Source organism: Mercenaria mercenaria, chromosome 15, assembly GCF_021730395.1.
Source record: "Mercenaria mercenaria strain notata chromosome 15, MADL_Memer_1, whole genome shotgun sequence".
NCBI lineage: Eukaryota > Metazoa > Mollusca > Bivalvia > Venerida > Veneridae > Mercenaria > Mercenaria mercenaria.
The window spans coordinates 5,042,014-5,059,702 of NC_069375.1; the positions used below are offsets into that span (position 1 = coordinate 5,042,014).

General features: G+C 31.7%; 1 protein-coding gene across 4 annotated transcripts in view; it reads left to right on the forward strand.

Annotated features, from left to right (window-relative positions):
- Positions 1-403: 403 nt before the first annotated feature.
- LOC123541913 (neuronal calcium sensor 1-like) overlaps positions 404-17,689 on the forward strand; it is a 58,479-nt gene continuing 41,193 nt past the window's right edge. The window contains exon 1 of one of the 4 annotated variants that reach the window (XM_045327632.2): positions 404-989. The gene's annotated coding sequence lies outside the window, so the exon portion shown is untranslated. Of the gene's footprint in view, positions 990-7,705; positions 7,865-14,235; positions 14,434-14,467; positions 14,666-17,689 lie in introns of those variants that run through there. The other 3 variants (XM_053524425.1, XM_045327700.2, XM_045327859.2) reach the window with 3 other exon arrangements.

The window sequence follows — 17,689 nt, forward strand, 5'->3', positions numbered from 1 at the left end:
ATATATAAAGGATTTTATAGATTGCATTCAAGTGGGCCGGTAGTCTAGTGGTTAAGGTGTCGGTCGTCCAACCCAGGGGTCGTAAGTTCGAGCCCCACAATACCCAAAACTGTGAAAGCAGGTGTATTGGGAAAACTCAAGCCGTCATATTCGAGCTAAAAAGCTAACAGTTCAAATAATACAACATAAATGTCGTTTTCTCGAAAATAAAATTTAACGTTTGTTTTACTATTGCATACTTTCTGTACATAAACGTATATGAATATGTTATAAAAACATCAAATTCTTATAGGCATATTTACCGGGTAATTTCTAAACATGCAATAATTGTAACACGCATGTATTATTTATATTGAAGGTAAGCGAGTCTGCTACTGAGCAAGTCAGCTTATTTCCCTACAGTAAAGCGTGCTGCTGACTGATTTTCTCTGTGAAAGTTATACCAGTCGGTTGCAGTATTTTGTCGGATGTTTAGTGAATTATTACTTAGAAATTTGTGAATTACAGCCGAGTTTTGTCAATAGTGTCTACAGTTTCTGTAATTTTCGATTATACTCACGTACTAGTCTGTCTTCATTTTGGTCTTTGATAATTCCAAATATAGGCAGGATTTTGACTTTATTTTGTTTTCGCATATTTGTGATTTATGAAAAAACTGTTTCTAATTCATCACTATTATTAGACTATTCTATGAAGATTTTTAGTACGCGCACAATGGAAAAAACTATTAGGATTTAAAACATTGTCGCTTGTTATTGTTTGTATTGGCTTACGTCCTTGAATAAACATGAATGTATAGTTAGAATATAATATAATCTTATAAATGTTATCAGTGAAGCGCTATATTTATATTTGATGTACTTTTTTTATTAATAAATGGAGTTTAAAGGATTAACAAAGCTGGAACCTTGACTAACATCTATTTTTCTGTGGGATACATTTTGACTGAGATAATATTTGAACTGGATAATGCTGTAAGCTTATCAAAGGTAAGAAAGTTTACCTCGCTTTATTTTGTTGAAATGCTGTTTCTGGTTCATTCTAGATTTAACTACAATATGACTATTGTTTGACGCGGCTGTCGTTCATAAATGAAAATTGTTGACTGTTGATATAAATCGCAAAACGTACAAACAACATAATTATGAGAACAGAAATTAGGATTTACAGGATCACCAGGATCGGTGATATGAGGCAGTCCAAAATATGATGCAAATAACGCTGCTTAAATTCGTAAATTTGGCCACTGTATTTCATATTTCCTTGGACCTCCCTACATCAATAAACGGTGGTAAATCTTTAATATTTAATAGTATCTTTTCATGACAAAGTTAGGTACAGTTTCTATATATGCTTACAAAGTTCTGTGTCTGACCTTACCAGAAAGTAGTTCCAGAAAAGTCGCTTTTCCAGTAAAACAGGCTGTTCTCGTACCATTTCTCTGTGGGATTTTTAAAGCATTGTTATTCATTCTTGGACTAGATTTATTGTGACTAATTACATAGAACCTCAGGAGCTATTTCTTAGTTGACGTTTCCTACTAAGTGGCTAAATCAGCTGTGACATCCGATTCCAATACAATTCAGGACGTTTTTTATAGCAGAAAACATATTTGATATGTTCATTAATTTGCTATTTCCAACTCAGTTGTTTCGCTGTATGTGACATTTACTTTGGAAACTAGTTTTGAATACAATATTTTCTTCATTTAAAGATTTTTAACAATTGACTCGTGCTTTATATAACGGTTTCTTCTTTAAATCAACTGTGGCGCTCGATTCCATCAAAATTCTAGATGAACATTCGTAACAAAACATCGTTATTTGAATATTCATTAGTAAATTTTCTATTTCCAGCTCTATCGGATCGCTTTTTGTGGAATTCAGTTTGGAAATTTCGGAAATTTGTTTTTGAATTAGATTTTCTCCAGATACATAATTCTACATCAATTCAAGAATGTTACCAATTAATAAACAGGGTACGGATTTCAGAAATCTCACCGAAAGTTACTGATATATCTAATTGTGTTGCATGCATTCCAAAAATATTAATGAAATAAATCAAACTAGTTCATTGTAATTGGATCCTCGTTGAAATATTTGTCTATCCAATATAGTTCTAAAAATATACTTTATAGTTAAGGTTTAACGAGATAAGGCTATTTTCTTATTTTCGTATGCAAACCGTTTTATGTATAAAAAGTCACGGGCATTTCACACGACAATGATTACTTTGTAACCACTAGTTACATTTAAAGGGATTTTAATCTCTAGGGAAAACTTGAGTGTTATAATCTTATTTAGCATAAAATCAACATATCTATGTGACGTGTTCTGTTGTTTTTTACCTGTATAGTTGTCCGCCTACACCTTAGTGCTAACAGTTGGTAACGTTTGATAGAATGCTACGAAGGCGAACATCATGAATTCGTTATTGTTGTTCTCATAGCTTTTTTTTATTACACTAGCGCGAATGTTACAATCTCATTGCGCACAGTAAATAAGTTCCTAACTTTTAGTTATAGAACATACTTTGTGATCTATCATCATCAATTACATGATCCAAAACATTTTTATGATATAATAAAACAGGGGAAATCGAATAAAGATTTGCCGAGCACCTATTTTTGTCTGTATCATACCTGAGAATAGTTATGCGTAAATATTTGCACTTCAAATTTTTCCTAGAGTTCAATCAGACTTTTTGATAGAAATCGTCTGCTACGCATTAGACCATAGTATGCTCTGCACTTCTTCAGTAAGATTAGGATATCAGTAAAAAACTGTAACTGAAAAGGTCGATGACCTGTTAATGCTAATATTGAACAGTGCATGTAAGCAGTTGCATGTGGTTAACACATTCATGTACATCCTTTAAATACATAATACTGTGAAATATATAGAGATTTAAAAAACACATTCAGTATGTAAATAATGAAATAGGGTTGTTTAGCTACATATCCATGAAATTAGTTTCAACACTAATATTTTTTCAAAAGAAAGACCATAATTTGCTAGACTCCATAAAAATATAAAATGCAATTCAATGCAATCAGAAACTGCTCAGTTTAAAAAAAAGAAATACAGGCTGCTTTGCAGTATGCGCTGAATGAAAGGCAGTTGAAAAGAAAATAGCCCTAAATAAAGAAAATACATTACCGAACATTAGCGGAGTATGTTTGATTTTTCTTGAAACATAACACAGCTAGCAATGCTTGTGTCAGAGTTGTCAAGGTCTACCAGTTTGACCGCATTACGACGTTTTATTTATGCTGAAATGCTTTGTGTATTTCGTTTGTATGTAGATTCATGTAAAAGGTTTACTTTTTCGCAACATTTTTAAGACCAATGGAAATTAACTTGATGGGAGGTAACCAAAACTCTTACTAATGATTGTCCGTGTTATTAAAGGTGGTTAATCATAGATGATTTGATCATGTGGACTTGGTCGCAAGTCTAACAAATCATCATTTACACTTATTTGTGTTCATTGACTGCTAAATACATGCTAGAAATTCACCAGTGATAATTTTAAAGTCTAGATTTCCCGTCCTAATTGCCCAACCAAGATATTTTAACATTATTATAGATTAAATAAACTTACTTAACCTAAGATATCATAAAATGTTAAGAAATGTTACATTATGTTGTCAAATACTAACATTGACAAATATATATTTAGCCGAAATTTATAAAAAAATGTGCAAATTTGTAAAAATGATTTACCTCCCTTCAATATCTTGCTTGCGCAACCAGGATAGACATGCAATTTATGCTTTCAGAAGCTACACACTCTTTTTAAACAGAATCTGAAGTATCCCTATACACAAAATATATCTATTAAATGAAAATATAAAATATTAATAATAAAATAAAAATCAAAAGCAACAGTCTTATTTTTCAATACTTTCGTAATAAAGGGGAGTAATTATAAGAATCAATAGGATTAACAAAATATATATTTGTAGGATTTAACTCTATGAAATGGGTTCTTTTGATTCGTAAGTTGTCAAACCTTTTATTTGAGACAAATGAGAAAAATAGTCTATGGATGACATGTTGTCTGACAAGTTTAATTGAGTTCAGCAAAATACGTCAAAAGTAGTTTAATAAATTATATGGGAAGATTGATCTGAAGCTGAAATGCAGCAAAAATGAAATATATTAGACTGTGTTTGAATGAATTGGATGAAAATATGACTCCATTCTGTCTCCTACAACAGTGATTCCAAGTACGGGCGCTACGCAACAATTTAATAGACACTGCCGCTTAGAATGTTAATCAAGTTTCACATTATTTCCTTATTTATGTTTAAATTATACTCTGTTAATCTTCAAAGCTGCTATATCTATTTGATAGATAATGTAGTTATTTAATTTTCATGTGAAATTAAATAAATATCTCATTTGCTATAGTCCTCGATCACTTTGCCAACATAATTATATAGGATATTGAATAAACCATTTTCAATAGACTGAGCTGCGTTACTAAGGACTGTGGAAAATGTTTGCTATTATCTTCTGAAAACATCGTTTTATTTTAATTAGTTTAGCAAGAGGGTGGTATGATCATAACTGGCATTAAGGTCAGAGGTGAAAGGCTGTTTTTATGAGAGGTTATTTGGTGATCTGCAATGCTAATATTATTAAAGTATTACAACAATTACAATTATGACGAAAGGCTAACTATTTACACATGAAAACAACTACCTATGTTTATATTTTATGTCGAACTTACTGATATACTGAGAAATATATTCCTAAAATCATACCATAGGAAATTGGAGTTTGCATTTCTGTTTACGCTAGTAATATTAGTGGCTCTAAGATTCGGTGCAAAACCTGACTGCTCCAGGTAGACAGTTTCAGATTAAAAAAAAATACACTCATTAGTCACGGTGTATGATCAAATCTATATAACGATAGAATAACAAATACATTTTAAAAAAAGATGTCTTCGTGTAAGATAAAATGAACAATAAATGTGTATTTGCTATATTAAATGCGACCCTCCCTAATACAGTTTAAAATTTTCAAGATATTTCTTAAGATGATTAATAGTTTTGTCAGTTCTGATAGTATTTTACCTTTCCATTAAATACTGAAGCTCTTTTTTTTCAACCGGTGTAGCGTAATTACACCAGCTCATCATGAACAGTCATATCAGTGCTAAACATGAAATAAACATAGAAAAAGCTACCAAAACTCTGATGTACAGTCGAATAAATTCACTTGCGGGCTATAAATAATGCAGATTACCCCTGTGACGTCATATTTCCAGGGGAAAAACAGTCTTAAATATTCTAAATCAACTAGGACAGATCTCCGGGAAAAACGATTTCTGTTTAGTAAATGCATTTGGTACATCAACGGCTAACATATGAAATTGTTGATTTTGATAGAAATCAGAAATTATTTGTTTATGAGTATGAAGAAGATAATCAGTTGATATTTTTACTGCAATAAAATTCCATTTAGGTTGTTGCTAAATGAACGTGAGGTGTGTTGAATTTTCATTATTTCTCATGAGTTTGCTATTTATAAGCTCGGTTTCATAATTTAGACATCTGAAAGATTTTATAGATTGCATTCAAATGAGGCAGTAATCTAGTGGTTAAGGTGTCAGCCGTTCAACCCAGGGGTCGCAAGTTTGAGCCTCACAATACCCAAACCTTGTTGGAGTATTGGAGTAGTGGGAAAACTCAAGCCGACATATTCAAGCCGGAAAACTAACAGTTCAAGTAATATTGTCCTTCTCCATTGCTATATAGATATACAATTATTATCATTTAAACGTTCAACATTTTTTTTTCAATTTCAATGGTTCTTGCTAAAAAGTCCGTGCAAACCGCTAAATGATAAAACCACGTGTTTCAATCTTTTACGACTGTGACAGATATTGTTAGAGTATCCTCAATTCTATTTTGAAACATAACAAACATTAATATAGCATAAAAAACGAGATAAATTATCATTATCTCAATATACTATGTAGATAGTATTTTTATGTATCTATCTACGAAGTATGTAATCCCATATATATAAATCTGAAGAATATAAGTTATTGTTTTAATCCGTAGCAGGTGTGTAAATTGAATATCTGATATCGTTTTCTATTTTAATGCAGTAATGATGATTCCGTTCCGTTGGGTTTGGTGCAGATTTACCAACTGCAGATAAGTAATAAATAAAGGCTGTCCGTTAACTTTCCAGTATTCCCTGATTCCATTCATAAAAGACCCTCAATGGAAGTAAAAAGGTACGGCTTAGGCATTGTTATAGCGTAGCTATGGGAACGTAGGTGTTACTTTTCGCCTGCCAGATTTGTTTGTTATCTAAAACATTTCTCTGACAAGGTATATCACAAACAGACTTATCGGGTTCTTTAGTCATGACATTTTGCTAATACATGTATAAGTGTATTCAGTAAAATAAGTGTTCGAATCGGTTAGCAATAGTTTCACTTGGTTGTGTGCCATAATTTAAAGGATCTTGTCAGGGAGTTTATTAAGTATCACAACAGCAGTCTTTTATTTATAGCAGTGTTGTGGCTTTATAAAGTCTCCCCATAGTTGAACTCGGTTATGTTTGTCATTCTTTAGGATCAACGAGGCCATTCAATTTTACTACATAAGAATTCCACTGAAGCAAGGTTTACGGCACATGAGACGTGTTGCCCTTATCATTACCTCTCACAATCAGACTCAGTGAAACCGAGTACGCTATTTTTTTTTATTGATTGCATTCTATGCTTCCAAAGGTTTAATAAACTATTATAAGTGCAAACTGTAAGTGCCGTTATGTGGCTGCACATATTCTCACCGTTGTTGAACTATATTAAATTTTGTTCTCGTTTGGAATCATGAAGGCCATTCAGTTTTACTGCAATAACATTCCATAAAGGTCGTTGCTAAATGAACGTAAGGTGTGTTGCATTTTCATTATTTCTCGTGAACTGAGTTTGCTATTAATAAGATCAGTTCTATATAGATATATAAAGGATTTTATAGATTGCGTTCAAGTGGGCCGGTAGTCTAGTGGTTAAGGTGTCGGCCATTCAACCCAGGGGGCACAAATTCGAACCCCAGAATATCCAAAATCTATGAAAGTAAGAGTATTGGGATAACTCAAGCCGACATATTCAAGATGCAAAACTAACTGTTCAAATAATGCAGCATAAATGTTGTTTTCTCGAAAATAAAGTTTAACGTTTTTGGTGTACCATTGCATATATTCTGTACATAAACGTATATAAATATCTTACTATTAAATCACCAAATTTTTATAGGCATATTTACCGGTTGCCGTTGACTGATTTTCTCTGTGAAAGTTATACCAGTCGGTTGCAGTATTTCGGTCGGATGTTTAGTGAATAATTACTTAGAAATTTGTGAATTACAGCTGAGTTTTGTCAATAGTGTCTACAGTATTTGTAATTTCCGATTATACTCACGTACTAGTCTGTCTTCATTTTGGTCTTTGATAATTCCAAATATAGGCAGGATTTTGACATTTTTTTTTGTTTTCACATATTTGTGTTTTATGGAAAAATATGTTTCTAATTCATCACTATTATTGGACTATTCTATGAAGATTTTTGATACGCACACAATGCGAAAAACTATTAGGATTCAAATATTGTCGCTTGTCATTGAATAAACATGAATACATCGTTATGATCAAATATAATCTTATAAATATTATCAGTGAAGCGCAGTGTTTTATACTTGATGTACTGTTTTTATTAAATAAATGGAGTTTAAAGGATTTACAAAGTTTGAACCTTGATTAACATCTTTTTATCTTTGGGATACATTTTGATTGAGATCATATTTATGCTGGATAATGCTATAAGCTTATCAAAGGTAAGAACTGGCTTTATTATGTTGAAATGCTGTTTCTGGATCATTCTAGATTTAACTACAATATGATTATTTTTCGACGCGGCTTTCGTTCATAAATAAAATTTGTTGAATGTTGATATAAATCGAAAACGTACAAACAACATAGTTATGAGAACAGAAAATAGGATTTACAGTATCACCAAGACCGGTGATATGAGGCAGTCCCAAATATGGTGCGAATAACGCTGCTTAAATTCGTCAATTTGGCCACTGTATTCCGTATTTCCTTGGACTTCCCTACACCAATAAACGGTAGTAAATCTTTAATGTTTAATAGTATCTTTTCACGACAAAGATAGGTTTTGCTTCTGTATATGCTTACAATTCTGTGTCTGACCTTACCAGAAAGTAGTTCCATAAAAGTCGCTTTTCCAGTAAAACACGCTGTCCTCGTACCATTTCTCTGTGGGATTTTTAAAGCATTGTTATTCATTCTTGGACTAGATTTATTGTGACTAATTACATTGAACCCCAGGAGCTATTTTTTAGTTGACGTTTCCTACTCGGTAGGTTAATCAGCTGTGATATCCGATTCCAATAGAATTCAGGACGTTCTTTTGTAGCAGAAAACAAATTGAATATGTTCATTAATTTGCAATTTCCAACTCAGTTGTTTCGCTGTATGTGACATTAACTTTGGAAACTATTTTTGAATACAATATTTCCTTCAGGTAAAGATTTATATCAACTGACTCATGCTTTATATAACGGTTTATTCTTTAAATCAACTGTGACGCCCGATTCCATCAAAATTCTAGATGGACATACGTAGCAAACCATTGTTATTTGGAAATATTTATTAGTAATTTTTTAATTTCCAGCTTTGTTGGATCGCTGTTTGTGGAATTTATTTCGGAAATTTCAGAAATTTATGTTTGAATTAGATTTTCTTGAGATACTGAATCAATCAAGAATGTTACCAATTAATAAACAGGGTACGGATTTCAGAAATATCACCGAAAGTTACTGGTATATCTAATTGTGTTGCATGCATTCCAAAAATATTGATGAAATAAATTAAACTAGTAAATTGTAATCGGATCCTCGTTGGAATATTTGTCTATCCAATATAGTTCTAAAAATATACTTTATAGTTAAGGTTTAACGAGATAAGGCTATTTTCTTATTTTCGTATGCAAACCGTTTTATGTATAAAAAGTCACGGGCATTTCACACGACAATGATTACTTTGTAACCACTAGTTACATTTAAATGGATTTTATTCTCTAGGAAAAACTTGAGTCTAATAATTTTATTTAGCATAAAATCAACTTATCTGTGTGACGTGTTCTGTTTTTTACCTGTATACTTGTCCGCCTACACCTTACTGCTAACAGTTGGTAACATTTGATAGAATGCTACGAAGGCTAACATCATGTATTCCTTATTATTGTTCTCATAGCTTTTTTTTTATTACACTAGCGCGAATGTTACAATCTCACTGCGCACAGTAAATAAGTTCCTAACTTTTAGTTACAGAACATACTTTGTAATCTATCATCATCAATTACATGATCCAAAACATTTTTTATGATATAATAAAACAGGGGAAATCGAATAAAGATTTGCCGAGCACCTATTTTTGTCTGTATTATACCTGAGAATAGTTATGCGTAAATATTTGCACTTCAAATTTTTCCTAGAATTCAATCAGACTTTTTGATAGAAATCGTCTGCAACGCGTTTGACCATAGTATGCTCTGCACTTCTTCAGTAAGATTAGGATATCAGTAAAAAAAATGTAACTGAAAAGGTCGCCTGCCTGTTAATCCTAATATGGAACAGTGCATGTCAGTTGCATGTAGTTAACATTCATGTATATCTGTTAAATACATAATACTGTGCAATTTGTAGAGATATAAATAAAATACAACATTCAATATGTAAATAATAAAATAGGATTGTTTTGCTACATATCCATGGACTTAGTTTCAACCCTAATATGTTTTCAAAAGGAAGTCCCTAATTTGCTAGACTCCATATAAAATGTAAAATGCATTTAAATGCAATCAGAAACTGCTCAGACTTAAAACAATCAAACACATCATGCAATGCAGTATTTGCTGAATGAAAGGCAGATGAAAAGAAAACAGACAGATGATAGGCATTAAATAAAGAAAATACATCTGAGCATTAGTGAAATTTGTTTGATTTCTTCATGAAACAGAACACATCCAACTATGCTTGTGTCAGAGTGATCAAGGTATGCCTTACGCTACTACAGTTTGACCGCATTGCGACATTTTATTTATGCTAAAATGAAATAAAATCATATCATTCGTGTATTACGTTTGCAGGTTCATGTAAAGGGTTTACTTGTTTCGCAAAAGCTGGAATAAACATTTTTAAGACGAATGGAAATTAACTTGAGTGGAGGAAACCAAAACTCTTATTAATGTTTGCCAGTGTTATCATCCAGGAAACCTTAAATCAGATTTGTTGAAATGATGGACTTGGTAGAAAGTTTAAGAAATTATCGTTTACTCTTATTTGTGTTCATTGACTGCTATGTACATGTTAGAAATTCACTTGAGGTATTTTTAAAGTCTGGTTTTCCAGTTCTGGTTGCTCAACCAAGATACAGTTATTTTAGTATTATTATAGATTGAATAAATATATTTAACCTTAGAAATCATATAAACATAAGAACTATTGAAATATATTAGTCAAATACTAACAAATATTTATTTAGCCGAAGTTCATAAGAAATGTAAGTTTGTAAAATTTATTTTACCTCCATTCACCAGTCTTGGTTGCGCGACCAGGATAGATATGAAATATATGTGCAGATAGTTCAAGTATCCCAATATCTATTAAATGCAAATGTAAAATTAAAAAAAGAAATATATTGAAATCAAAAGCAACAGTCCGTTTTTTCAATACTTTTGTTATAAAGGTGAGTAAATACAAAATTCCATAAGTTTTAATGGAAGCGGTCAACTATTTAAGCTAATGTCAAACCTTTTATTTGGGACAAATGAGAAAAATAATCTATGGATGACATGTTGTCTGACAAGTTTAATTGAGTTGAGCAAAATACGTCAAAAGTAGTTTTATAGATTTTATTGGAAGATTAATTTGAAGCTTGAAACGCAACCAAATTGAAATATATTAGACTGTGTTTGAATGAATCGGATGAAATATATGAGTCGTTTTTGTCTCCTACAACAGTGATTCCAAGTACGGGCGCCACACGGCACTTAAATAGACACTGCCGCTGTGAATGTTAATCAAGTTTCACATTATTTCTTTATTTATGTTTAAAACATACTCTGTTAATCTTCAGAGCTGCTTTATCTTTTTAATGGATAATGTAATTATTTAATTTTCATGTGAAATTTATCTTGTCTCGTAATGCTTCGGTTTATCAAATAAATATCTCATTTGCTATAGTCCTTTGACACTTTTTCAACATAAACGATATTGAATAAACCATTTTCAATAAACTGAGCTGCGTTAATAAGGAATGTGGAGAATGTTCGCTATTTTCTTCTGAAAACATCGTTCTGTTCTAATTATTTTAGCATGAATGTGTTATGATCATAACTTGCAAACAGATAGTCAGACTGAAGTCAAAGGTAAAAGGCTGTTTTTACGAGATGTTATTTGGTGATCTGCAATCATTATGATAATATTATTAAAGTATTACAACAATTACAATGTATACACACAGGAAGACAACTATCTATGTTTACATTTCATGTCTAACATACTGATATTCTGTGAAATATATTCCTAAATCATACCTTGGGAATTTTGAGTTGGCTGCATTTCTGTTTACGCTACTGTAATTAGTGGGTCTAGGATGCTCAAGGTATTCGTCAGCGCATGGATAATTTCAGATTAATAAAGGTACACTCAATAGTCACGGTGTATAATCAAAGCTATATTTCTGTTGTTGTGAAGTTAATATCTTGGGTGTGACGAAGTGGTGACTTTATATTTATTATGTTATCCTTATTATATGCTTACGACTGAGAGGTCTCCGTCAAATATTTGTAGGTTCTTGTAATTTGGGTCGAACCAATACAAGACTGCAACTGCAAGTAAATTTATCAAAGATAATATTTATTTCATATCATGTATGTCCTTATGGCATGATAAACATATGGCAAGTGTCATCATGCATTCAATAACAAAACAATAGAATGATAGTATACAATGCTATTATGATTACTAAAGATAAACAACTATTTAAAATGTCAAATTACAATGATATCTTATTGAGGAAGACCTAAGTTAAAATAATAAACAATAACTAACCGCCAAGTAAATTTATCAAAGAGAATATTTTATTTCATATCATGTATGTCCTTATGGAACAATAAACATATGGCAAGTGCAATGATGCATTGCACTTGTCCAGATCATCGATTCATAAGGGCATAGGTGCACGGTTAGCATGGATAAGTAGTGGGGAATATAATAGGATTAACGGGATAATTGTAAGGACCAAATAAGAAGTAAAGGGAATATTGTATGATGAACATAACTATTTTAAAGCTGTCATTTTACGATATTAAGGAATATACATAATGAAAAACAACAACCACTTTATTCGTTTTATTTATATGTATTATAATGTGACCCTAAGACAGGTGAGCTACCCAATATTTCGGATGTAAATAAGGGATTTTCAACGAACAACAACAAATTCAGAAATATTTGACTTCACACGCTTAAGTGAATGTAACAGTTACTGCAACGTATAAATCTGTAGGCCGCACCATGGGAGGAATGATACGCAAATTTGACAGCTGACAATATTTTTAACATTTGCGTTGTTTTCAAAATCCCTTTCTATTCAAAGATATCTACATTTATCCATTGATGTAGTTAAAAGTAAAAAATAAAAGAGCGACTTGCATTGTCATATATAGTAGTATACTGACAATTTCCGTAATTATAAGAGACCTATAAGGATGAATTAAAATATGAGTACCTTTTGATCATTATCGTACGTGAGATATTCACCGTATAAAATTTCAAAACAAGTAGCAAATATACAACATATAAGAAACCCCTATTTTAAATTTGAGAGAAATGTTCTGACTTAATTTCAAGCAGAAAATATAGCATCAACAATGTTTTTGATTTAAATTACTGACCTATTTTTAGCTCACGTTGACCAACTTTCAAACTGTACTTACACATTAAGACAAACATTATGCCTATGTTTTATATACATCAGGTAACAGTTTAGTTTCTAGAGTGTTAAGAAGGATGTTGTATTATTTGGCTCAGCGATCATAGTGACCTTGCTTTTGACCCAGTTTCAAAGTTACCCTGCATTTGATAAAGGCAAATATTCTTACCCAGTTTAATAAGACGTGACCCAGTTTTTTATCTCAGTTTTAAATAAGATCTAGATTTTATAAAGTCAAACATCCTTACAAGTTTTTATGAGGATCGAAAATAAGTCATGGTCGCTAGTGTGTTAACACTGTCTTTGTCTACAACTTCATCTGGTGACATTAAATCCAGTTTCAAACTTGATGTACATTTTATTACACAGATATTCTGACCAATTCTGATATACATCCAGTTGAAAAAAAAACACGGAATCTAGATTGAGAGTGTTTTAATAAGGTTTTTCTATGGATTGACCAAGTCACCTAGTGTTTGAGCCAAAATGATCAAAATTTGCCGAGAATTTCGTAACATAACATCCTGATTAGATTACATTACGACTAGGCTAAAACTGTTAAACCTCTACAGTGTTCAGAGTGAAATTGTGAACCATGGATGAAGACGGAAGACGGACACATTGCTACCACAAAAGTTAACTTTGAGCACTATGTGCCCAGTTGTACTCAAAACTTTGGTGCGCATCTCCTAATGTTGAATAACATATTTATACAATTTCATGACGGTTGTTCAATACTTTTGCGATATGTGTAACATAATTTTTCCTGACGGACGGACGAAGAGACAAAGCCAAAATCTATATTGCCACCGCATAGTGGTGGCATAATAAGCCAGGCCTTTTCTCTGTTATACGCATATTTTCATATCGCATTATCAAATTATGTTGAGCTGGTCCCCCTTGAACAATCGATCGTCTTGGGTTTTCACACTCCACTCCGTCTTAATTCGCAAATGTCTACTAGTGCTGCCTTCTCAAAACATTCATATACCCTTGATTTCCAACTATACTCCGTACATTCTTTGATCTTCACTTTCACAAAGGCAAATCCCTTCATCTGACCTGACCAGACAAATACTTCTACGTATTATAAACAGTTTTCCAGTAAAACACGCTAATATCTGATAGCATTTCTATGTGGCGTTTATTGAGCACTCTCATGCATTCTTGGACTGGATTTGTAGTGACTAATTATATAGAAACCTCAGGAGTTATTTCTTAGTGTTTCCTTCTTAGTGACTAAATCAGCTGTGATATCCGATTCCATCACAATACACTGGATGTTCATTCAATGTATTATATCGGGAATATTCATTAACGCTGTTGTTTCGCTGTATGTGACGCTCGATTCTAAAATTATTTTTGAATAAAAGATTTGCTGCAGGTAATGATTTCATCATTAATATAACAGAGTGTGATTCATTCTTTTCAGAATAAACGTTTTTAAAAAAATATATATCTCATCATTTTACTTTAATTACAAAATTAATCTTAGAACTAATTAAACTCTTAAAATGTGATTGAAACACTGCCGGAAGATTCCTCTTTTTGAAATATATTTCAAATATATATAGAGCTATATATATGGATCGTGATAGATACTAAAGTATATAGAGGTAAGGATAATTTAAGTTTATCTCTATTCAAACTAAACTTACAATGTCGTGTGTTTTCTGAATGTGAAATATTTTCTGAATGTGAAATATTTGCTGAATTTAAAGCTTTTCCTGAATGTGAAATATTTACTAAATGTGATTTTTTTCTGAATGTGAACTATTTTCTATATGTAAAGATTTTTTCTTTGCTGAATGTGAAATATTTTCTGTATGTGAAATATTTTCTGAATGTGAAATATATGTTGAATATGATATCCTGAATGTGAAATATATGCTGAAAGTGAAATACACTACTGGATGCACATACCATTAAACATGGTTTAAAACCCTGTAAAATATCCATTAAAATAGGGAAAAACCGTTATTTAACCCCATTAATTATTGCATCACTTTATTTAACAGGTTTCACAATACAGGTCACATGTTAAAATACCATTAAAATACCCATTTTTGACCATGAATCATGCCGTTAAAAATTTAGTTTGGTAGCCAAAAAAGTTAATGGCTTCGAAAAAATAGTGAAATTCTGTATATTTTGAATTTAACAGGATTATTCATGGCCCTTAAATTTGATTTAATGCCCATTAAATGTTCAGGTTCTGTATGATTTCATTTAAGAGTAAACTTAATGGCCCTTAACAGCAATGTGATGCCCATTAAATCCTACATTCCGTAAAATGTGATTCGTATATTTTCAGAAGCACAAAAAATATTTTTTGTTTGTTTTTGGCTTGCACTCGTCCCATTGAATGCTTATAATTCCAGTCTTATACTGTTCTAAAATGGACTTTAATCACAATAAATACATACTACGCACACATCGTCTATAATATATGATGATGTTATATTTAGTTGCATTAAAGTTATTTCCCCTTGATGCAGTTACGCCATTTTTTTCAAATGTTTGCCAGATTGTGTTCCTACAAAAAATCGGATTTATTTCAATGAAAGTCGGATGAAAACATATTAATTTATTTGATAACATCAATCTACATTATTTTGGTACGGGTAAATACGTATTGATGCATGCCACTTTTTCTGTTTTTTGTTTTTGTTTTGTTTTTCCTGTCCAAATAATCAGCATTTGTATAAGAAAGTGGGTGGGGTAAGGAATTTACATTATAAAATGTGTTCAGACCAGTTTAGATTTTCAAATTTTCCAATCCTTGAGTAGAAACTAAGGTTTATAGACAAGTGAACAGTACACATGATTTTGAAGATTTACAGTCTGATTTAAATTCATTTGGGGCATGGGCAGATCAATGGCTTCTTCGTTTCAATGAATCAAAGAGTGTAGTGCGCTTGATTGGGGGGAGCTACTTCTGATACAATCCCTCAAACATTTGCTCTTAGCTGTTTAAGTGCATGCACCTGAGCACAAAGTACCGAATGAGAGCTAAATTGTGATCGCCTATTGTGCGCTGACATTGTCATCAACAGTTGCTTTTTGAATACACCTGACGCCTAATGACTGTACCAATAAAAACTTGGTCAGAATGTTTGTCAATATAAAAATGTTGAATAGTTATAACTACCCACATGGTCACTTGATCTAATGAACCGGTAGCTGTAAACCCTTCTCCGTACAACACAATACAATACAATATCCATTTATTTTCTCATTTCATATGAACATATGACAGAATGAGGATACAATATGACAAATGTTTGTTCGAGGCTGTTACATGTGTTTACATTACAAAATAATGAGAGAAAAAACAAAAATCAAATATTCTTCTAGCATTTTACAAAACAGTACATATGTATAGATACTATTACGTGTGTAGTAATACGTAGTTTAAATCAATACGGCAAATATCAATCTTAAGATATCTAATTCTGATGGCAAATTTTCATGGCCCTTAATTTGATATACCATTAAAATATTACGAACTCATTAAAATTGAATCTGACATATTTAATGAGACCATTAATTAATTTTTAATAATTAACGGCCATTAACGGAGTATTAAAATAATTAAGGGCTGTGGAATTATGGGGTACTTTTTAATGGCACATTACTTTCATGCCAATTAAAAATTTTCATGGAGTTTTAAGGAGCCAATTAACTTATTTTAATGTCTTATTTTAAGCAGCTTTTCATTGCCATCAATGTCAGTTTAACGAGGTATATTTTACCAAGGTTTTAATATACTTATTTCATGGCTTTTTAATATATGGCATTAAAACTATGGTCATGAAAACCCCATTAAATAGTAAGAAGTAATGGGTGAATTTTAATGGTGACCTGTTAAAACTCTGTTAAAACCGTCTGAAAAAATTAAGGCCAATTTCATGACCCTTTTAAAGGCATGTGCATCCAGTAGTGATATATGCTAAATGTGAAATATATGCTGAAAGTGAAATATATGCTGAAAGTCAAATATGTGCTGAATGTGAAATATTTGCTGAATGTGAAATATATGCTGAATGTGAACCATTATCTTTAAAAAAAGTCTTGAACTGTTTCTGTTTTACAAGAAATTTTCAATTTGTATAGAGCTGTTCATATTTGACGGGAATTTAATATCTCTGGAATACGTGAATCTTGTAAAGTGATTATTATAAATTCAACTTATCAATGTGGCCTTTAGTTATATAACGACTTGCTAACTTAGTAACGTTTGATACGATGCCACGAAAGACTGGAGACACTGCTATGATAATTTTTCGTATAATTGTCATTATATACACTAGGGCGAAGGACAAAGAAGGAATGAAGAGTTGGCAAACAATAAAAAACAGCTTACATTTAGGAACTATGTACTGATGTACTGAAAATTATTCTCGCCTTGTGTATTACTCTTGAAAAAGTGAGAGTCTGCTCTGTTATCCGTAAATAGTTCTACTTCTTTTACCTCGAACGCTACATATATAATAAACTAACCTAACCTATTGCCTATCAGATAATCTGGTTAAAATAATTTGCAAGACATTAGCTCGATGCTTTTCAGTAGAATATTAACCAAATATCAAATGAAATTAGCTTTCGGCGTTGGTAATGATTATTCGCAGGGAAGTCAT